Raw genomic sequence first — 23595 nt, forward strand, 5'->3', positions numbered from 1 at the left:
CACCAACCTATTCTCGCCTAGCTGATAACACAGCTGTAGGACATTACACTCAGCTTATTTATTCTTGCTAGCTTTCTTGCCCAGGGTAGCTGTAACTCCTGATCTACATCTTCTCCCAAGTAGCTAGGGTTACAGATGTAAGCCACAGTGCCTTGCCTGTGGTTCTTCATTCTTTGTCGATGCACCAGTAATAGGGCTTGAACTCTGTCCATAAGCTCTTTTGCTCAAGGCTGTTGCTCAACCACTTGAGCTATACCTCCACTTTTGGCATTTTTGGTGCCTAGGCTGGCTAAATGATGATCTTCAGATCTCAACCTCCTGAGTGGCTAGGATTACAGGCATTATTAGCCACTGATGCCCAGCTTCTATAATGTTTCCTGAAAAACTTCAAATTTATATTTTGGCCAGTGTCATTGTGGATGTCCATTAAAGAACAACAGCTAGTTTTGGTATGTTACCCCTATGGCTCTTTCTAAGCCTCAAATCTCTTTCACCTTCCACCTTCCAATAAAAGAGAAAGAATTTGCAGTGCCTTTTGGACTCACATTCAGACAGTGGGGCAGGTTTGTGCTTCCCCCCCCCACATCGTTATCTGTTCTCCTCAGGCTTCAAAATGCTATCACCAAATCAGCACTGAAACACAATACTTAGAAACTGCCAGTCAGTGGCAGTACCCTAAAGAGCTGGAAGAGGAATTAGCAAGAAGTGCCTCCGGAGGTATTCCCTGCCTCCCGGCCTCCATGTGAGGCTAGGCTGCCTTAGAGGCCCCCCAGAACCCAGGAGACTGAGCAAATAGCTCCCTTGGCCTCAGGCCCAATAAACTACCGCATAGGTTCTGTATAATTATCTTTTTTTTTTTTTTTTTGGCCAGTCCTGGGGCTTGGACTCAGGGCCTGAGCACTGTCCCTGGCTTCTTTTTGCTCAAGGCTAGCACTCTGCCACTTGAGCCACAGCAGCACCACTTCTGGCCATTTTCTGTATATGTAGTGCTGGGGAATTGAACCCAGGGCCTCATGTATACGAGGCAAGCACTCTTGCCACTAGGCCATATCCCCAGCCCTTACAATTATCTTCTTATGAGACCTGTGGGCCAGGCACCAGTGGCTCATTGAGGCTGAGATCTGAGGGTAGAGGTTCAAAGCCAGCGTGGGGAGGAAAGTCCACAAGACTCGTATCTTCAATGAACCAGCCAAAAGCCAAAAGTGGAACTGTGTGTGGCTCAAGTGACAGAGTACCAGCCTTGAGTGGAAGACACTAAGGGGCAGAGCCCAGGCCCTGAGTTCAAGTCCTCCACCTCTGGCTCCAGGGGCTCCTAAGTGACATTGTGTCAACAAAGATGGCCCTGGCCTGCACTCCCTTATAACACTATCCAGGTCATGGTGATGCTCAGAGGAAGGTACCTGGTTTCCTTCACTTTACAGATGAAACAGGTTCCCGGAGCGGGGAGGGCTGGCTTCTTGATGCCTGTGTCAATTTCTTTCACTCCTTCTGTGGGTGAAGAAGGAGTGAATCTGAGTGAAAATGCGCTTTTTCTTCGTGTTGGGGAAATCGTCAACGGACAAGGACTGTTCATTGAGGAACAGTGAGGGACACAGACCTCCCCTGGGTTTGGAGGTTGTGCGAAGGGGTGAATTTGGAATCCGGCTTGTATGGGGTCTGAGCAAGTTGGCGGAGGTTAATGAAGGAGCCACTAGGAAGTTGGGGGCTTTTCCATTTGGCCCACAAAAGATTGTTTACAGGTAGGCCTAGGTGAATTGCCCTGCCAGCATATCAAAGCAGGCTCACTAATACCTGAGGTTTTGCCTGGTGTCTGTATGCACCTGGAGCAATAGGTAGGGGTTGGTCCTTCACTTATACTTTAAGCTCCTGTACATAGTGCCCAGGTAGTCTGGGCAGTGACTTTGGCTAAAACATACAGGCAACAGAAACCACTTTTTTCATTTGCTTCAATTTGGCTACAGATTTACTATCTGGTGGCTGTGACATATATTTTCCCATAAGGTGGTCTGCTTGCTTACTCAGAGTCATAAATTCAGCCCCCAGGATGAGTTGGAGCCTCCTGTTTTGCCCTGATCTTTGAAAGTAGTCATATTCTTGTATTTGCCTGGCAGTTCTCATCTAGACCCCTGGCCTCAGGGTACTTCTGAAGGCTACTTGAACTTGGACTTTCTTTCCAGATGAGGGATTAGGGTGTAGGTCAGTGGTAAGGCTTCACGTGTCCAAGGCCCTTGGTTTGATTCCCAAGACCACAAAAACTCCTCTTGCCAGATAGGCTTGGGTCCTCTTCTTTCAGGCTTCTTCTCTTCTAGAATCACCAGATCAGGAAAGGATGGAATTTCCAAGCTAGAAGGAACCCATTCGTTCTGTTATGAAGAGCTGACCTGGTCAGCTCAGCTGGTTGTATCACTAAGGTTGACACACCCACATCCACTTCAGAGGTCTGCTGAGTAGAACAAGTAGCCACTAGCTGTTTCCTTGACTCTAGGCTACTCCAGTGTGCAAGCTTCACTGATAGAAGGAAGATATCAGTATCAACAAGGTCCATCAACAAAGGCCTCTGCCTTGCAAGGCTTCTGCCTCTGGCTAGAGATTTGTGACCTCTTGAGAAATGTGAGTTTTCCTGTATTTACTCTATAAACTCCTGATAAGCTGATTGCCTTATGGATTTGCATTGGTTAAGCATCTGACCCTTGGCAGTGTGGCCGTGGAAAGGAGGCCCTTCCGAGACCTCAGACTTAAGTCATGAAGAGCCCAGCACCAGTGAGTGTCTTGTGTCTGCAATCTGAACTATTCAGGATGCTGGGATCTGAAGATCAAGGTTCAAAGCTAGCCCTGTCAGGAAACTCTGTGCTTAAACACCAAAAAGTCCAGAAGTGGTGTTGTGACTCAAATGTTAGAGCTTAACCTTGAGTGAAAAAAGGGACAGTGTCCAGGTCCTGAGTTCAAGTCCCAATAGCAGCGTACCCACACATGAACACAGACACACATACAAACACACACAGAGGCATCAAGCAAAACACACCTTCACTTTCTGTCCCAATCTTGAAACTTTTTTTTTAACCAGTCCTGGGGCTTGAACTCAGGGCCTGAGCACTGTCCCTGGCTTCTTTTTGCTTAAGGCTAGCACTCTACTGCTTGAGCCACAGCGCTGCTTTTGGCTTTTTCTATGTATGTGGTGCTAAGGAATCGAACCCAGGGCAAGCACTCTACCATTAGGCCATATTCCCAGTCCCCTGAAACTTTTTATAGATGGTGAGTGCTTTGCTTTATTTTGTTTTTCAAATGATTTAGCATTTATTTTAAAGCATTACAAGTATATAGCATGTTCAAATGTTATTTTCAATTTTAAAAGCAATTCTTTGTTTTGATAATTCCTGTATCATTTCAATTCTGCAATTTTCTTTTCCTCCCCCCTTAAAAACACTAATGTACAATGTCTGTACAGAAAAAGTACCACTTGAGCTGCACACGAGCAGTTCACACCTGTAATCTTAACCACACTCGGGGGATGAGATATAGAGGATCAGGCTACCTGAGGCAGAAAGGTTTTCTAGACTTCATCTCATAGAACAACAGCATAAACCAGGACTAGATGTGTGGTTCAAATAGTACAGTGCCTGTTTAGCAAGCATGAGGCCAAGAATCCAAACTCCAGTACTGGGGGGGAAAATGCCTGATGTGAAGATGATTTTTCCTCTTAATTAAAAGGTGTCACTTTCCCTACTTCCTTGCATGCAGACATGGGCACCTAAACAAACAGCCCTTGCCTGTAAACCTAGCTCCTCAGGAGGGGTAGGTCTGAGGATCATGGATTGAAGGCAGCCTTGGAAGGAAAGTCTGTGAGACTCTTCAATTAGCCACCAAAAAAGCTGGAAGTGGAGCTGTGGCTCATGTGATAGAAAGCAGGCCTTGAGCAAATAAAAAAAGTTCAGGAACAACGCCCTGGACCTGAGTTCAAGCCCCAGGGCCAGCACAATAAATAGGAAGGAAGGGAGAGAGAAAGGGAGGGAGGGAGAAAGGAAGGGAGGGAGGGCCCTTTCCTTCCCAATGGAAAAGAAAAAGAGGCCGAGGTAAACTAGTGCCTGGAGACCTGTGCCTTAGGACGGGACGTGAGGGTACGAGCTGGGATTCTGAGACTTGGACGGCTGGAATAGACTCTGGGAAGAGGTTGTGGCCACAGGGCTCTCCCTCCCCAGAGGCAGATCTGGGACTCAAGCCCAGGCCTCCTGACAGTCTGCCATTATTCTTTGTTAGTGTTATGTAAGTAGTTGTAACCTTTTGAGGGTGGAGAGATGTCCTGCAGGACAGACTTGGGGAAGGTTTCCTGCCTTTGGCTGAGCAAGAACACTGTGGCACGCTGCGAACCCCGTGCCAGGTTTCTTCATTTTCTCATCCAGGTACTACCAAGCCTGACCCTGCTTGGTTTCTGAGTGCAGACAAGATTCAGGGTGGTATCGGCAGGATGCTCCTCCTGCCTTTGTTAGTTCTGAAATAGCCTATAACAGTCTCTAGTTGACCTTTCCCAGACTATATGTCAAGGAACTCTAGATTACAATAGAAAACTCACCGTGTACCTCAGGATACTTATTGATTGTCAGTCACAGGGCTTGACTCAGAGCCTGGATGCTGTCCCTGAGCTCTTTTGCTCAAGGCTAGCGCTCTACCACTTTGAGCCACAGCACCACTTCCCAGTTTCTGATGGTTAATTGGAGATAAGAGTCCCATGGACTTTCCTACCCTGGCTGGCTTTGATCCTCAGATCTCAGCCTCCTGAGTAGCCAGGATTACAGGTATGAGCCACCAGTGCCTGGCACACGTCAGGATGTTTAAAATTTTCAAGAGAAACATGGGCTGGGCACATACAGTAAGACCAAAGGAGTACACTCTTAGGAACAGAAAGGCACAATGCCTCTGTGCATCTGATCATACAAAATAATATTTATCGAAATGAACTGCAGAAAATGAAAAGAAGTTTTTTTTTCTTTTTTGATGTTTTTGTTTTCTTTCCTTTATGTTCTATTTGTTGCTTTGTCTTTGGGAATGAATGTAAGGGGAGGCGCAGAAATGGAGGCACAAAGGGCGAAAAATGCAGCAATGGTCCTCCCTGGACGCTGTATTGAAAATGAACTACTGTATACAACTTATGGGAGGGGAAAGTGGGGAGAAGGTGACATTGTCCATAGAGAAATGTACTGTTTGCCTGACATACTGTAACTATAACCTCTTTATAATAACAATAAAATATTTTAAAAAAGAAAGCCGGAAGTGGAGCTGTGGCTCAATGGTGAGAGCACCAGTTGTGAGCAAAAAGCTCAGGGACAGCACCCAGGCCCTGAGTTCAAGCCCCAGGACCAGCACAAAACAAAACCAAGCCCCATGCTATTGCTGTCCCGCATCATACACTGTGTGAACTCTTAAAGGGAATTCAAATTTTCAGCATTGCATTAATTTTCTTTTGATGACATCATGTCTTTGCATAGTTTTTCTTGTCGTTTTGTTCTATTTTCTGCCAATACTGGGGGTTGAACTCAAGGCCTGGGAGGTGTCACTTAGCTTTTTTTTTTTTTGCTCAAGGCCGGCCACCACTTCCAGGTTTTTACTGGAAAAGTCTCGCAGAATTTCATGCTGGGGGTGGCCTGAAACTGCAATTCTCAGATCCATCTCAGCCTCCTAAGTAGCTAGGATTAAAGATGTGAGCCACCAGCACGGGCTTAGCCTTGCATTTTGATGGATCCTCTGGCTCTAGGCGTGGCTGGGAACCAGAATTGAGGGTAGGTGTGTGCACTAGATCCTAAGGTTTGGGAAATTGTGCAGGGTTCAACATGTGCACACATTGCATTAGAAAGTCTCAGTTATTAAAGAAACAAACATATCAATTTCTTTCCACCTGCACCTATTATTTTCTTAAAGGACCAATAAATTGTCAGGATGTAAGTACTTTATATTTACTTAGTAGTTAGGTTGTTTGAACCTAACTACTAAATAAACAGTTTTGGTATTTCTTTTGGCCTCTGGGCTGTGTGAACCTTTGCCGGAGGCCCAAGGCTCTGTGAGATCTGGTTCTGCAAGTTAGTTCAGCCTCTAGCAATGGTCCCGAACTAGATGATCAGCTGATAGACCAGAGTCTAGGTTGGATTTATTCCCATGTGAAGCTGAGGTCTCAGAAAGTGATCTGAGGAAGGTCATCCATTTGAGGCAGAGTCAGGTGTTAAACAACCCGAAGGTAGCCCGGTGCCAGTGGCTTTTGTCTGTACTCAGGAGGCAGGATCTGAGGATAATGGTTTGAAGCCAGCCTTAGGCAGATAAATCCAGGAGACTCTTATCTCTAATTGACCAGCAAAGGCCAGAAGTGGAGCTGTGGCTCAGAGGGGTAGAATGCCATCCTAGAGTGATTAAAGAGCCAAGCAACACATCCACACATGGCTCATGCAATGATTGGATCCTTTTGCAAGGACAATAGTGCAAAGCTAAGGGCTTGGAAATGAGCGGACAGGTTTATGAGAGCGAGGAGCACTGAAGCACAACTTTTATTAGCTCATTAGTAATCTTTGCAGGTTAAATGGATTTAAGAGTCTCTGGGACTTCTCTGCCTAGGCTGGCTTCAAACAGTGATCCTCAGATCTCGGTCTCCTGAGTAGGATTACAGGCTTGAGCCACCGGCACCTGCCTTGTAAATGAATGTACTTTTGAGCTCGGTTTTCAACCTACTAGCTGGGAGTAAGAATGAAGATCAGTACTGATAAAAACAACAAAAACAAATAAAAGTCAGGCACCGGTGGCTCGTGCCTGTAATCCTGTTCAGGAGCGGAGATCTCAGGATTGAAGTTGGAAGCCAGCCTGGGCAAGAAAAGTCTGGGAGACTCTTTATGTCCAATTAACTATCAAAAAAACAAAACTGGAAGTGGAGCTTTGTCTCAAGTGGTGGAGCTCTAGCTTTTCGTAAAAATGCGCCCATGCCCTGAGTTCAAGCCCCAGGACAAGAGATAAAGAAGGGAGAGGGAGAGAGGGAGCAGAGAAGAGAGAGAGAGACAGAGACCAGGCATTCTGGAATTACCAAAATAGTAATACATCCCACCAGTTTGGGGTTCCATGCCATAGTGCAGGTAAAATGCCTGGCCACAGCAGATACAGTCATAGTGCTAACCTCCCTCTCTTGCCTCTGCTCCCCCCCAAACTCACCCCCCCCTCCCCAGGCGCATGCATTTCGAGAGGAATTAAATAGAGACAGTCTAACTGGTAGTTTCTTTTCCGTGGTAAGTGAATGTCAGTGACTATGTCTCGCAAAAGATGCAAATCAGATCAGGTTGGTGGACCTTAACAAAACAGCACTGTTCTCAAGGAACAGGAGCGTGGCCTAGCTGCGCACACTCGCTTGTGGAATGTGTTGAATGAGGGGTCAGGAGGAAAGGTCAGGAGCTGGCACCTTGTCTGTTTCACATTCTGTTTAATTTAGCAGTTACTGTCTCCCCCTGCCTCCAGTGACCCCCAAGGTGGACCCCACCTTTTCCCGGTTCCAACACCTGGCCGCGCATACTTCTGGTTCTCCCCAGTCTGAGGACAGCGCAGTCAGTGACCGCCCCCCATCCTCTGCCTCCATTCCTCCCTGCCTACACATGGCCTTGTTTGAGGTGTTGGGGGCTCATGCTTGTAATCCTAGCTACTTAGGAAATAGAGACCTGAGGATCCAGGCTCAAGGCCAGAAGTGAGGAGGGCGGGCAAAAAAAAAAAGGGCCCAGAAACATTTATGTCTCCAATTAACCAGAAAAAGAAAAAAAAAAGCTAGAAGTGGAGGTGTGGCTCAAGGGGCAGAGCACCAGCCTTGAGCTAAAAAGCTGAGGGAGGGCACCAGGCCCTGAGCCCAGGCTCTCCCGTCTGCCACACAGCCTAGGAGGCGGGAAGGGCAGAACCCCGGGAGCGCAGCCAGGAATGAGCTCTGGGTGCTTTCTTTCATTCGCCGTCCTTCGCCTCCTGGCTCCCCGGAATCCAGCAGAGAGAAGTCAAATGACTTGCCCAAGATAACGAGTAGGTGGCGGAGCCCCGGCGGCTCGGTCCTCGGGACAGCGAGCAGCCTGCACGCCGCCCGTGCCCCTCCGCCCGTGCCCCTGCCCCCAGCGGTGGCTTCTGCCCCGGAGGGCGTGGGGACCGGCAGCCGGGGAGGGGCCCGGGCGTCGGGGGCGCAGTGGAGCTGACTGCTGGCCCGGGCCGGAGCTGCAGGCTCGGGGTGTCGGGCGTCCGCTCCCCCAGCGCAGGGAGGGAGCAGGGTCGGGAAGCCACAGGAGCCTCCCGCGCGTCCGCCGTCCGAGGGGAGTCGGTGGGGGGGAGGGGGAGGGAGAGGCACCGCGGAGGGCGGTGCGCGCCGCGGGGAGGGGGCGGGAGCGCCGCGCGTGGACGCGGGGGAGGGGGACGACGTCGTGTCGAGGCGCCGGGCAGGAAACTTGGGGACGGCGGGGAGGGGGCGGCGCCGGCCCAACCACCGGGGGCCCTGCGCGGCCAGGCAGGGGGCCAGGAGGAGGGGAGGGGCGCCGGGATCCCCGCGGGGCGAGCGCCAGGCCCGCTCCCCCCTCCTCCCCGCCCCCCGTCTCCCGCTCCCCCCTCCTTCCCGTCTCCCGCCCCCCTCGTCCCCGCTCCCCGCAGCCCGTCTCCCGCCCCCTTCCTCCCCGCTCCCTGCCCCACCTCCCCTCTCCTCCGCATACCCCTCCACTCCCCGCCCCTCGCCTCGCGAGGCCCCGCCCACAGCACGTCACGTGCGCTCCACGCACCCTCCCCAGCGCGGGCTGCGGGCGCGCGGGCGGGGCGAGTCTGGAAGGAGAAGACTCGCGACCGGACCGGGATTCGGCCCCCGGCTTCGGAAGGGAGGCGAGGTGGGAGGGGCTTAAGGGAAGGGGAGGAGCCTGTCGCGATGGGCGGGGCCTGTTGCTAAGGCTGGCACAGGAAACGGCGCGAAGGGGCGGGTCCTCCTGGCAGCGGGTTCGGGCGGCTTGTTTACTCCTGGCGGGGGAGCTTTCACCCGGGGGGCCGGGAGGGCGAGCGCGAAAACCCGGGCCAGATCCGCGGGAGCGGGAGCCAGGGGCTGCGGCGGTGCCGCGAGGGTCTGGGCCTGGCCCACGACGCCCGACGCGGTTCGCCGCGTTCACTAGCCAGTGAGCCGGGGCGGGCCCGGGCCGCCCCCCCCGCCGCCCCGCCCCTCGGCGGGAAGGGTGTGTGCGCGCCTTCCTGCGGGCCCCGGAGCCGCTCGGCCCTCGGGGAGGGCTGTGGGGACGGGTGGGTCGCGATCGCGGCCGGGGGCGGGCCCCCGCCACGCTGCCGAGTCCCGGAAGCGCGCCCGGTGGCCGTGGGGCCTGCGCGCGCCCGGGTCGGCCCGCCGCCCGTCCGCGCCTCCGGAGCCCTCGCTCCGCGAACTTGGGCGGCGGCGCGGGGCGGGGGCGCCGCGGGCGCCGGGCGTGGCCGTCCGCGCACTCCCCCCACCCTCCGAAAACCCAGCGCCCCGACACGGAGGCCCGCCATCGGATGCCGTGTCACGAGGGGTGCGCGCCACAACGACGGCGCGGCACGCCATGCACACGATGGCGAGTCCTTCGGTTCCCCCGAAGTGCCAGCCCGGGGCGGGGGTGGGGGGGGACGTGCGTGTGCGCGCGCGTGTGTGCAAGCGCGCGCGTGTGTGCAAGCGCGCGCGTGTGCCCGCCTAGGTGAGTTTTGCTGTTCCGTGCCCTTTCCGTTCGGATGTCGCCCGTTTCCTGTGGCTGTGTTTGATCCTGGCACCCCTCCCTCCCCTCAGGCAACCGTGGCCCTTAGTTAGGGTGGACATTTTACACAGAGTCCATCACCATTCCCCCCGGAAACCAACAGGACTGTTAAGAGGAAGGAAAAGAAAAAAAAGCTTTTTTCTCCTTACGTTGCTAAGTTGGGAGGTGGTAATTGGGAACTGCCAAGGGCCTAAGGAATTTCTCTTTTGGGGTGTGTGTGTGTGTGTGTGTGTGTGTGTGCGTGCGCGCGTGCGCGCAGGAGTTCTTTGAAATGGGGGGAAAAAGGGACTCTCTAGAAGGATCGAGCATAGATGCGAATTTTAGAAAGTAGGTCTTAAGGGCTGGGAATATGGCCTAGTGGCAAGAGTGTTTGCCTCCTTATACATGAAGCCCTGGGATCGATTCCTCAGCACCACATATATGTAGAAAAGGCCAGAAGTGGCGCTGTGGCTCAAGTGGCAGAGTGCTAGCCTTGAGCAAAAAGAAGCCGGGGACAGTGCTCAGGCCCTGAGTCCAAGGCCCAGGACTGGCCAAAAAAAAGAAAAAAAGACAGAAAATAGGTCTTAAGACTTTGTTTAAAGCTAGGCCTTTCCATGTACTTACTGCTTAACTGTTTCCTAGTTAAGCCAACCAGTTCATTTTTTTCTTTTTGCTTAAGTTAGCATAAATTGAGTTCCTGTTAGTTGTCTCCAGAAAGAAGTCTGACTAATAAGCTTGGCAGAGTGTTTATTTATCCCTCAGAGAATAATGGAAGTTGGGTGCTGGCCACAACTATCACTTCTGAAGTATTCCATTTTCCATAATAAGACATGCCAAGTGTGAGGCCCGTGGATGTGAGTTAGACAGAAGCAGATCTAATTCCTCCTCAGTATTATTGCTGCTACAAACAGGACACAATTCAACAAGCCCAAATTAGAGGCTGGATAGATAACATTTAACCGTGAGGTATTGTAATGGTCTGAATCTTGGGCCTAAAGACTTAGATGGGTAGATGAGATTACTAGAAGGCCTTGGTGACCTGAGGAAGGAAAGGAAGGGGGGAAGGGGGGAGGAGAAGAAAAGAGGGAAGGAGTAGTAACATGTATTCTTCTATAGGTTGTAGCTGGAAGAAGGGAAGATGATAATCAGTCTAGAAGAAGCAAGTAGAAAGATACCAGGAAGTCTCAAGGAGCAGAGAGACCTCTGAAAATTACGCTATCTTAGAGACTCAGGGAGTGCTGATGAGTGGTTCTTCCTGAACAATTCCATTGATGGACAGTAGTACATCATCAAGAAAAAAGGTGGCCAATGCTCAAAGAAAGGCTGGATAGTCTTTTCACAATTTTTTGTTTGCTATTCTTAGCCATTCTGAGAACCTGAGAGGAAAAATTTGAAAGACCTGTGCAGATGCCTTGGGAACATATCAGGAAAAAGGAGACAGTCTATTATTGTTGGCATAAAGAGAAAAAACTGCATAGGAGAGGTCAGAGACAATAACTTCTAGTTACCAAATAATGGGTTTGCTTGTTGGGAATGGAGCTAGTGAGTGCTACGGTAGGTATATTATGGTAATGAATTCCCAGCCATCTAGAAATTAGTATTGGTTGCAAAATGGATTGTCTGGTGAACTGGAAAGATTTGGGGGGGGCGGGGCGAGGGTGATTACTTGGGATCAGAGTTAAGCCATTGTGGAGGAAAGAAAATGTCAGGAATAACCTAGAACAATCTAGGAGTGGGCTGAGCTGGTAACCTCTACTAGACACCAACTTTTACAGAATGCTTCCTTGCCAGCAACTTCTCTTGAACTCAGGGGTCATTGAAAGTTGTCCGAGGGCTGGGAATATGGCCTAGTGGCAAGTGTGCTTGCCTTGTATACATGAAGCCCTGGGTTCGATTCCTCAGCACCACACATATATAGAAAATGGCCAGAAGTGGCGCTGTGGCTCAAGTGGCAGAGTGCTAGCCTTGAGCAAAAAGAAGCCAGGGACAGTGCTCAGGCCCCGAGTCCAAGGCAAAAAAAAAAGGAAAGTCTGTCCGAGGCAATTGGGAAGGCAGTCAATTACACTGTGAGTGAGCGGAGGTTGGGGTTTGGTAAATCAACAGCTTATAAGTGAGAAAATTGTGAGATTGACTGTGTTGAAGACAAGCATTGGAAAACAAGACTGCTCCCAGGTGGGAAATACAAAAGGGTAATTGAATAGGATTTTAATAATTCATTGGGCTCTTACCCCACATGTATTATAAGGATTCACAAAGCAGGATGTGGCCTAATGCCAGATAAATTGTAGGTTAGGAGAGTCAATGTGGTGACTAGATAGCTTATCAAGCTCAGGCTCAGTTTTCAAGGTAAGTATTTGATTGACTCCAAACAGCGAGAGAAAGTTAGGGCCCAGTTTCCCTCACCTACATGAATTTAGGCAAGACTATGACAAAGAGGAGAAATGTCTTGTCAGTACATTATTTACACTTGGAAAGGTTAAACTTGAGGGAGAATCTTAGTTTCTGACCTCACTGTATACAGAAGCTCAAGAAGGAGTTCCACACTGAATTCGCCCATTGGGTAGCTCCTGAAGTTGTGTATCCTTCATGTAGTGATAGAGGCCAGCTCAGAGGGGCGTAAGAACCTGTACTGACTGCCAGTGTAGAAAGGTACCTGGTACAAACCTGTTGTTCAATTCTGAAGAGGAAGAAATGGTTATGTAATTACCAGGAGCATTTAAAATGCTTCTAGGGGGCTGGGAATATAGCCTAGTGGCAAGAGTGCTCGCCTCATATACATGAAGCCTTGGGTTTGATTCCCCAGCACCACATATATAAAAAAGGCCAGAAGTGGTGCTGTGGCTCAAGTGGTAGAGTGCTAGCCTTGAACAAAAAGAAGCCAGGGACAGTGCCCAGGCCCTGAATTCAAGCCCCAGGACTGGATATATATATTGCTTTTAGAAATAGACTTGTATGCTTGGAATGTCATCTGATAGACTTTTAGGTTTATGAAACTTATTATTTTTTAATCTTCATTTTGGTTGTCATTGCTGAGTTGATGAACTTCACATCCTGGGCAGGGGCAGGTGGCACAGGGCAGTAGATATTTCTCAGTGCTCTATGATTCTACCGTTCCATGGTTTGCATCAAGAACTAAGGTACTGCTGTGTGATCGCTGCTCGGGACCTGGCCACTCTGGGCATCTGGGGGTCTGGTTGACAGCAGGCACCTGGCTTGGCTAGCACGTTCGTTGGGCCTACAGAAGAAGGCTGGCTGAATGGGTATGTGGGTCTAGTGAACAGATGGCGTGTGTGTGAAGGATGATGGAGCTCAGCAGCTGGGCCCAAATCAGGCTCTGGTGAGCTCACCAGAGGAAAGGCTGCCAACCCCCTGTGTGGAGGATAGGGGCAGTACTGCCAGGGGACAGAAGGTCAGAGCAAGGGCACTCGACAACCATGCTGCAGAAAAAATAACTGTAATGGGATGACGGGGACCCAAGTCATTGGGCCAGTGTGGGGCGCAGGACAGACTTTGTTCTGCCACTTCTGTGCTTCTCACTGCCTTGGTGTCTTTGCCTGATCTCTTCCCCATTTCACTGATGGGAGGGCTCAAATCTGTTTTTCTAGTTCTATTTGTAAGTTAGAGGATCTGATACCTTCTAATTTTTCCCTGGAGTAAAACCCAGTCCTTCTTTAAGCTTGAGTCCTTGTCTTCTGCCATGGTATTAGTCCATTTTTGGTGGTTATAACAAGTTACCAGAGGGTGAGTGAGTAGTGAGGAGGGAAAGAGATGATTTGTTTTTGGTTTTGGGTGGTATCAGGGCCTCATGCTTTGCTAGGCAGGCCGTGCACCACGTGACCCATGCCCCCAGTCACTTTGTTATGTTTCAAGTAGTTTTGTTTTTTTCCATGGCTGGCCTCAGTTTAGGATCCATCTTCTAATAATCTCCCCCATAGCTGGGATCACAAGCATACTTCACCACACTGGGCTTCCTGAGGGAAATGAAGTCTCACTATCGGTTTCCTTTTGTATCTGCCAGTGCTGGGGCTTGAACTCGGGGACCTGGGTGCTTGCTGTCTCTGAACTTCTTTTGTTCAAAGTTAGTGCTCTACCCTCCACCTCCAGCTTCTTCTTCCTCTTCTTTTTGATAGTTTATTGGAGATACGAGTCTCACAAACTGTCCTGCCCAGGCTGGCTTTGAACCCTGACCATCAGGTCTCAGCCTCCTGAGAAGCTAGGATTACAGGTGTGAGCCACTGGCTACCAACTCTCACTAACTTTTTACCCTAGTTGGCCTCCAAAGGTGATCTTTCAGATCTCTGCCTCTTGAGTAGCTGGGATTACAGGCCTGAGCCTGGATGAAAACAGATTTATTTAGTTCACAACTTGGAAGGCTGTAAGTCCAAGATTAGGTGGTGCCCTTCAATCAGCTTAGTGACACGCTTCACAGCTAGCATCATCACAATGGCAGAACGTCCATGCAGAAGAAACCACAGCACGCCCGGAAGAGCCTGCCTCTCTTCTAACAACTCACTCTAGGGAAAACTAACCGTGAAACAGACCAGCATTCATCTTCTCCAAGGGTGACATCCCCAGTAACCTCACCACCTCCCGTTTGGCCCCACCCCTTAAAGGTTCACCAGCTGTAAATAGTGCCGCAGTGGGACTCAGGCTTCCAACACACCCCAGGCTTGGGGAGAGAATCACCTTCACACCCCGCCGCAGGCACCTGTTTTACGTAGTTATCTCTCAAACAGCTTCAAGTTCTCCAGCTGGGGGTGGGAAAGATGGTCTGGGCTGGGTGGGAAAGATGGGGGCGGGGGGGGGGAAGGCCTCACGGGGGGGGGGGGGACCTTCTTTGAGAAGATTCTTCATTCAGAGCCTCTAATGGAGGAGGGCCCAGGGGACAGGGAGGTACTTAGATCACATTTATTTACTTGAGCTGAACTGGAACTTTCACTCCGCAGTATTTTCCTGTATTTGGGAGGCTCTGGAGCCAGAGCCACGTTTAGATGGTGTGAACCCTTGTGGGGGGGAAGTCTTTCCCTTTCCCTTGGTCTTCCGTTCCTTCAGGCTCAGCTGCTAGCACCCTCCCCCCCCTTCCGGGGCACAGAGTAAGAAGGCACAGCTGACCCACCCTCGAAATGCTTGAAATGGTCCTGTTCTGGATTTTATCATCCTGTCTTAAGCAGTGAGATAAACATAATTTTAATCCCTGTTTTAAAAAAATGCACTCTCTAGAAAGCAGGCGGGGTTGTTCTCAAAGGGATTTCCTGTGTCATAGAAATCACAGAAGCATAAAAGGAAAAAACCAGATGTGCACAAGCAGCCTGCCGGGCTCATACATTCTTTCATAGCTAGAGTCATTAGACTTTATGATCGGAGTCGACTATTCTTTTGAGTGCAGACTCTTGCTGAAATCCACAGTTTTAGGCATAGGAGGAAGCCAGCGGAGACCTAGGAGTGTGCGTTGGGGTGTATCCGAGGCTGTCCGCGCGAGTGCGAGCTTGTTTGTGGGAAAGTGTCAGTGAGCAGATCTGAGCACGATACTTCGGCATCCTAAGCTTTGAGCAAGCTCCTAGCTGCCAGTCAGTCCGGCTGGAATGTACAGCCAGCCTCCTGGAGGAAAGCTGAAGCCGGCTCTGACTGCTTAGATTGCCAGGAGATGCCATTGGCCCCAGGCACATTTGCAAGGCACTTTCTCTTTAGGATTTCTGACTCTTGTAACTGCCTGGAGAAAAAAAAAAATGCTGTTAGACCGTGCTGGGCCTGTTTTTGTTCACTGAAATACATTGTGACTTTGTCTCCATCAGAAGACACATACAAGGGTATAAATACAAAATTAGCATTGCTATTCTTTACATTTGAAACTCATAGGGGGCAAGAAAGGTGTGTGTTTAGGAATGTGTTATCAAGGACAGTGGTGGTCCTTAATTGCATCCTGACACCCCACTTTAGGGGCGCTAGTTCCCCAGGGAGTAGTAAGAATCAAACATGCTTCCTGGGTAGCTTTCTTTTTCTTTTCTTTTTTTTTTTTAATGCCTGTACTGGGGCTTGAACACAGGTCCTCAAGCTCTTGTTTTTCTGATAGAGGCTGGTATTCTGCCACTTGAACCACCGTTCCACTTCCAGATTTTTGCTGGTTAATAAAAGATAAGAGTCTCTCAGGATTTGTCTGCTCAGGCTGGCTTCAAACCACAATTCTCAGATCTCAGCCTCCTGAGTAGTTAGGATTATCGGCATGGCTAACTTTTTGATCATCTAACTAGACCCTCAATTCCTGATTGTTTACTGAGTGTCTGCTGTATGCTAGACACACTGTCTCGGAAGCTGAGAACACAGCAATAAGAAAAAGTCCCTGTTCTCATTGAGCTGATAGTCAAGAGGACAGAGAGAGGTTTTGAAGTGGGGTGTGAAAAAGAAGAAATAAAGGACAGTAAAGGGCTGTCTGGTGGGTACTATTTTAGATAGATACATTGAAGAGGGAGCACGGGTGTCATTGAACCAGTTCTGGAAAGGCCTAGTAGGGTGTGGGTCTAAGGAACAGCAGAGGACCAGTGTGGATGTTGCTGCTGGTGATGACAGAGGGAAGGACTAGAGAGTTTGGGTTACGAGGGCCTTACAGTGAGTGAGTGGAGAGGAAAGTCCTTGGAGGTGGTAAGCAGAGTGATAGGATCGGACTCAGGTTTTAAGAGGACAGCTATGTTGGCAGGCCCCAATAGCTGTTTAGGAGGCTGAGATCTGAGGATCACATTGTGAGGCCAGCCTAGGCAGGAAAGTCTGTGAGACTCTTATCTGCAATTAACCAGCAAAAAAAAGGGTCTGGGGATGTGGCTCTGTGGTAGAGTGCTTGCCTAGCATGCATGAAGCCTTGGGTTCCATTCCTCAGCACCACATAAGCAGAAAAGGCCGAAGTGGCCCTGTGGCTCAAGTGGTAGAGTGCTAGCCTTGAGCAAAAAGAAGCTCAGGGACGGTGCCCTGGCCCTGAGTTCAAGCTCAGTTGAGCAAGTCTGGAGTACAGGGTGAAGAAGTAGACAGAGGCAGAAAGAGGCAGGCAAAGGCTGGAGGTGCACCCCGAAGGACTGGGCCCACAGGCCAGTACAGAGACTTCATAATAAAAGCATAGAGGAAGCCAGAGGTCGGTGGCTCTGCCTGTCATCCTAGCCACTCACGAGGCTGAGATCTGAGAATCGTGGTTCAAAGGAGGCCAACACAGGAGTTCAACTCAGTGTCCAGGCCCCTGAGTTCAAGCCCAGTCTTGGCACACATGCATACATACACACCCACCAACATATCCGCACACAAATGTAGGGGCGCTTTTGAAGAGTAAAAGAAAGAGGCTGGGTAGGGCTGGGGATATAGCCTAGTGGCAAGAGTGCCTGCCTCAGATACACGAGGCCCTAGGTTCAATTCCCTAGCACCACATATACAGAAAACGGCCAGAAGCAGCGCTGTGGCTCAAGTGGCAGAGTGCTAGCCTTGAGCGGGAAGAAGCCAGGGACAGTGCTCAGGCCCTGAGTCCAAGGCCCAGGACTGGCCAAAAAATAAAAAGAAAGAGGCTGGGGTGGGTTGGGGGGAGGCAAGCCTAGAAGTGGTCGCACAAGGGTTTGGAGGATGACAATCTCAGTGTCTGTCACAAGATTCAGTGTCACAAGAGGTAAGCACCTAGGAAACAGGCGGGGACAGGGAGGAGGCCTTGAGTCTGCTTAGCTTAACCTTGCCGAATGGGAGATAACTTTGCAAGGACCTACTTGTTTTGATGGAAATGAGGTACAAAATGCCAATTTTTTTTTTTTCCTGGTTGGGGACTTGAACTTAAATCCTGGGCACACTGTCCCTGAGCTGTTTTGCTTAAGGCTGGAACTCTTCCATTTTGAGCCACAACTCCATTTCCAGTTTTCTGATGGTTATTTGGAGATGAATCTCATGGACTTTACTGACTGGGCTGGCTTTGAACCACAATCCTCAGATCTCAGCCTTCTAAGTAGCTAGGATTACAGGCACGTGGCATCAGCATCCAGCTCCAATGTTGTTGTGCCAAGTCGCAAAACCACCACCGAGACTCAGACATTCCGAAATGCAAAAGCAAGGCAAGGCTTTATTCAAGCGAGCTGCAACTCGGGCTTCGTCCTACCCACCAACACAGCGGAGGCTAGGAGGGAGCCTCAAGCTGCGATTACACAGGGCTTATAAAGGCAAAAACAAAGTTACAACAATCAGGTGTTCAAGCAAGCAAGATTAGGACATGGGTACCAATCTGATTGGCTCAGGGCTCGTGGCATTCTGGGGGCAGTCAGAGTTAAGCATTCCCAGCGGTTAGAGTTCTTGACCGACTGGGCCCTAATGGGCTTGTCCTGGGTTTGCTCACAGGGCCTGTTTATCTCAGGTTCACGTGGTAAAGTAGGGTTCGCGTGGTAAAGTGGGACCTGACTTCAAAGTCTGGCACTTCAACGTGTGTGTGTGCGAGTCTGGGACTTGAACTTAGGACCTGGGTGCCGTCTTGAGCTTTTTTTCCAAGGCTGGCTGATATTCTACCACTTAAGCCACACCTCCACTTCTGGGATTTCGCTCGTTAATTGGAGATAAAAGTCTCCTGGGCTTTTCCGCCTGGCTAGCTTCAAAAGGAGATCCTCAGATCTCAGCTTCCTGAGTAGCTGGGATTAGCCACCAATGCCAGGCTAAGAGGCCAGCAATTGAATAGGGGGCCAAGGTGTCCAAGACCAGGGGGCCAAAAAGGACATGTTGTTGTCATGGAGGAGGAAGAGGAGGAGGAGGAGGAGAGGAAGTAGTGATGGTCTCTCTAAGTGAATCAGACTCCCTGTAGCATGTAGGCTGTCCAGTATGCCCAGGGCAAGGCCCAGTACCTGGGAAAGTGCAGACTGCACAGAGTGTGTGTGCGCTTGGTCGGGGCTGGATGTTTTGTCTGATCTGAGCTCTGGAATGTGTACTGTGCAAGTATGTACCTGCTGTAAAAGGAGATTGGCATCTAGCCTGTGCTTGGAGAAAGCTTGTGCCTTTGGATAGCCTGCCTTCAAGACGTCTCAAACAGCACACACCATGAGTTCCGTTCACATAGAGGGTATTCCGACTCCCTACACACAACAGGCCTTCCTGTACTTGTCAGATGGTTGAACCTTTCAACCCGGATGCCCCTCAGCAGACAAATGGATCAAGACGATACGGCATGTATACACAATGAAATTCTATGCGTTCACAGAAAGAATGATATTGTACCATTCGTAAGGAAATGGAAAAAATCATATTAAGCAAAGCACGCCAGACCCAAAGAAGGTTGCATGGTTTCCCTCATTTGTTGTAACTAGAATGTGCCTAATCTACAAGTGAGCACCTGGAAGGTAAAAAATAGATGTATATTCGTGGACATGATAAATTATACAGGACTCTAGACATTCACACAGTGAGACCAAAGGAAGATACTCTTTATTAAAACAATGTTTATTGAAATGAACTCCAATAAATGGAAACAAGAGTTTTTTTTCATTAATTTGCTTTTTTCTCCTTTGTTGCTGTTTTTTGTTTTTGGTACCTTTTGCCTTATATGTAATCTTATCTATTTGGGGGAGAAGAGGAAGCACAGAAATGGTGGAACAAATGCAGCAGTGATACTCACTGGACACTTGTGAACATGAACTGGACAACTTGTGATAGGAAGGGTTGGGAGGGAAAAACTAGGAGCAAATGAAGGAAGAACTGACACTGCTTAAAAAGAAATGTCCTTATTAACCTGACTTATGTAACTGTAACCCCTCTGTACATCATCTTTATATTAACAATAATAAAAAACACCCAGGTCTATGAACTAGATGTTTGAGAAGAATGAATTTCACAGCCAGATAGCAATGTTCTATTACAAAATCTAGCAGTTTTAAGTTCTGCAATGGAATGTGTAGACTTGGCGGGGTCCTATTTTGTGTAAGAAACTTTCCCTAACCATTTCATGTTGTTCAATTCACATTTCCTGAACAGCTCAGTCCCACAGGCAAGCCCTGGGCTCTGCCGCAGGGACCATTTCCCTTGCCTCTGAACCACCTTAGTCTCAGGGCTGCAATTAAAGTTTAATTATATGTTGTCTTGTATTGTTCCATAATTGTTATGTGCACAATAATCTACTTCCGAGGAGAAAGGGAACTCTCTAAAACGGAGATGAATAGACTGTAGTCCTGGAGGACAAATGAGAACAACACAAAGCTATGGGTAGGTTGGGTACGTTGTATTTGTTCCTCTAATAATGAAGTGTAAGATTCCAGCCTTCCTCTTCAGGTGAAGGGGAGGCTTTGCATCTTAAGGCAATTGCTGTGGCCCTTACAAGGCTTTGTTCTTAATGTAAAACAGAACTGTTTCCAGAGGTTGTGAGTTAAGACAGTCTTCTGTGCCCAAGTGACTCCATAGCTGGCCTTGCCAACCACGAGCGTAGTATGTAATTCTTTAGAGTAGGTAAATTGCTTTTGGGGGCTGTCTTGGGCATTTCAGGATATTGAACAGTAGCCCCCTTGGTCTCTGCCAACCCAGACACCCACAGGAATGTCCTCCCTGCTGGTTGTGACAATCAAGCATGTCTATGGGTCCCCTCGGACACAAAAGTCACCTACCCACCCCTAGTTGAGAACCAGCCTTTTAGCTGAATTGTGGTTCTAGTTCATTTATTGGTCTTTTTTTTTTTTTTTTTTTTTTTTTTGGCCAGTCCTAGAGCTTGGACTCAGGGCCTGAGCACTGTCCCTGGCTTCTTTTTGCTCAAGGCTAGCACTCTGCCACTTGAGCCACAGCGCCACTTCTGGCCACTTTCTGTATATGTGGTGCTGGGGAATCGAACCCAGGGTCTCATGTATATGAGGCAGGCACTCTTGCCACTAGCCCATATCCCCAGTCCAGCCTGGTCTTTTTTATTTTGTGCCAATCCTGGGAGGGACTTGGACTCAGGGCCCTTGTGTTTCTGCTTAGCTTTTCACATTCAAGGCTGGCATTCTGCCACTTGAGCCACACCTTCACTACCAGATTTTTGCTAGTTACTTGGACACGAGAGTTTCCCTGATGTTTTTTTTCTTTCTGCTCAGGTTGGCTTTGAACTGTGATCCTCAGACCTCTCTGAGTAGTTCGGATTGCAGTTAGGCTCAACCTCAATAATAAGTGGCAGAAAGCTAGGTGGGAAGGGAAATATTTCTACTTACTTGCTGTGAGCTGGGCACTATGCCTAGGCTACTTGCTTGAAGATCACAAGGTTAGGCTACCAGTTCAGTGAGGATCCCAGGTGGCCGGACCCAGAGACCTCAGCCTTCCCCAGCGCCTCCTCTCAGGCCTCAAAGCCGGGGTGACCCGCCAGGCACACCCCGTGTCAGAAAGCATCAGGAAACTTATTGTTTTGGAGGAAAAGAATAGTGAATTTACTGAATCTGCTTGTTATATAAATACGTTTTACCCACTCGTGCTCCCCGCCGATGTGGCTCGGGGCTTATCTAGGGAAAACCCCGAGCAAGCGGCCCAGGGCACGGCCTCCACCCCCTCCTCCCCTCCCCCGTCCCCCCCCCCCCCCCCCGCGCCCGGTTACACATTCTCCCAGGGCCGGAGCCTAACGGTGCCCAAAGCCGCCGGCACTGTTTACACACGGGCTGGGGGCTAATAGTTAACTTTCTCCCGGCCGATTGCAGAAACGGCGGGGGCCCCCCCGCACCTCCCGTCCCCGCCGGGAGCAGAGCGGTGCGGGCGGGGGCGGGGGGGGAGCGCGCGCCCCGCCCCCGTGGCCCGAGGCTCGCCTTCCCGCCCCGGGGGCACGCTCGGCCCCCGTGCCGTGCCAGAGCCCGGCCTGGAAAAACAACCGCCAGAAACTTTGGCCGGCTGTGCACATTCAGTGCAAAAACGAAAAAAAAGAAAAAAGCGGGCAGCGCCGGGGTTCGCGGCGCCGCGGCGGCCCGGCCCGGCCCGGCTCGGGGGCGGGGCGGGGGCGGGTCACGACGGGGTCAGGTTCAAGTGCGCATGTGCGGCGAGGAGGCGCCCGGGCACTAATTGAGCGCCGACTGTCTACGGGAGGCCGGTGCGTTCGCGGGGCGTGCGTTCCGCGGGCGTGCGGGGCGGCGCGCGCGGGGGGCGGGGGGCGGGGCGGCCCCGGCGTCTCGGCGCCCGCGCGCTCGCTCGCGCGCTCGCTCGCGGGCTGCCTGGCTGGCGGGGCCCGCGGGGATCGCGGCTCCTCCGGAGCTCCCTTCCCGGGCGGGGAATCCGGGCCGGGTTGTGGCCGCCGCCGCGTACGTGAGCGCTGTGTCCCGGAGCGGGGAGCGAGGGAGGGCGGGCGGCCAGGTGGGCGCGAACTGCGCCTCGGCGGCCGGAGCGGAGCCGAGCGGAGCGGGCGGAGCGGGCGGGGCCGCGGCGGCTGCAGCGGGCGGGCCGGGCCGTCCGAGCCGGAGCTGCGGGGCGGGCGCTGCGGCCGCTGGCGGGCCGAGGTGAGCTGCGCGGGAGCCCGGGGGCGGGCGGGCGGGGGGGGGGCGGCGGCCGGCCGGGAACTTCCCACGCTCCGCACGTCCGCGGGGCCGGGCCCGCCGCAGCCCGGGGGCGGGTGGGGGGGGGGGGAGCGGCCCGGAGGCCGGCGGGGCCGGGTGCCGCGGAGGGCGGGACGCGGGGGCCCGCGGCGGCGCCCCTTGTTTACCTCCTCGCCGCCGGCCCTCCCGTCGGGGCCCCCTCCTAACTTTTGAGCGGTGGTCGCCTCCGCGGGGCGGGGGGGGGGTGGGGGGGACGAGACCGACCTGTTAACCGGGCAGCCCGCCTTTCCGGCGGGGCCGCGGGCGCCCGCGCGCGCTCCAGCCCTCCCGGGCCGCGACACACCCTCCGCCCGGCCCCCCCCCCCCACCCGCGGGCCCCGGCCCTTCCCGCCCGTGGCGCTCGCCGTGCACGGCCGGGGAGCCCCGGTGGGGGCCCGGCCTGGGACCCGGTCCCGTGCCAGCGATTTCCAAGGCTCGGTCCGCTGCCGCGCCGGGCGGTGCGCGCTCTGGGGCGCTCCGGGCCGAGCCGGGGCGGTGGAGGAGCGCAGCCACGCGCGCCCTGCGGGAGCCCCGCCGCCTCCGGCCCGGTCCTGCCGCGGGGGGGGGGGGGCGGGGGGGGGCGGGGGGCGGGGGAGGGGACGTATTTCCGAACCCCCGGACACCCGCAGGCCCTCACTGCTTTCTCCACAACCCTTTCCAGAAAGGTGTCACTGGGGCAGTCTAGTCTGCTCCAAAGTGAGTGAGCAACAGGTATTGATTCTTTTTTAATGGTCTTTTTTTGGTACTGGGGATCGAACCCAGGACGTTGCACTTGCTAGGCAAACACTTTGCCACTGAGCTACAGGTACCCAGCTCTGCAACAGGTATTGGTTGCCTTCAAACACCCTCCCTAGTTAAACAGAGGTCCCTGGTTTGGAGGGAAACACAATACAGGGGTCCTTGGGAGGGGCTGCTGTGTTCTCCGCACCCTGCCGGTTCTCTGGGAGACGTGTAGTGGTAATGGAGAAGTGTAAGGCCTCAGGAAACGTAGGGAAAAGCGATCCCAGAGCTCAGCTTCAAAACTTAAGATGTTCTGATCGTGCAGTTAGTGTAGTGCGGTGGGATGAGAGGGAGAAGATAATAAAGATTAGAGTTGAACCGACTTGGGGTACTGGTTTTGAAGTAAGTCCTGCATGTGGAGAATAATTCACTGGCAAGACCCAAAGTCCGGAGAGAAGTAACAGGTGGACTGTAAGGAAGACCTACAGTGGTTGTCCTCAGCAAGAAAGGATACCAACGTTCATGAGAACATTTCCTCCTGACTCACCCCCTCAGGGAGGACACAGCAATAAAACTCCAGAGGGGGCACAGGGACGGGGCACGAGTGGGGCGGGAGCTAGAACAGGGGTCACCAGGACTGTGTTGTTGGG

At 51.8% G+C, this 23595-nt stretch overlaps 1 protein-coding gene across 3 annotated transcripts in view; it reads left to right on the forward strand.

Moving 5' to 3' along the window:
* The first annotated feature begins 21709 nt into the window (after positions 1-21709).
* The window catches only part of Znf395 (zinc finger protein 395), a 35834-nt gene continuing 33948 nt past the window's right edge, over positions 21710-23595 (forward strand). Inside the window, exon 1 of one of the 3 annotated variants that reach the window (XM_048330571.1) lies at positions 21710-21747. The gene's annotated coding sequence lies outside the window, so the exon portion shown is untranslated. Of the gene's footprint in view, positions 21748-21857; positions 21960-22103; positions 22151-23595 lie in introns of those variants that run through there. The other 2 variants (XM_048330570.1, XM_048330572.1) reach the window with 2 other exon arrangements.

This window comes from Perognathus longimembris, chromosome 21 (assembly GCF_023159225.1).
Source record: "Perognathus longimembris pacificus isolate PPM17 chromosome 21, ASM2315922v1, whole genome shotgun sequence".
NCBI classification, from domain to species: Eukaryota; Metazoa; Chordata; class Mammalia; order Rodentia; family Heteromyidae; genus Perognathus; species Perognathus longimembris.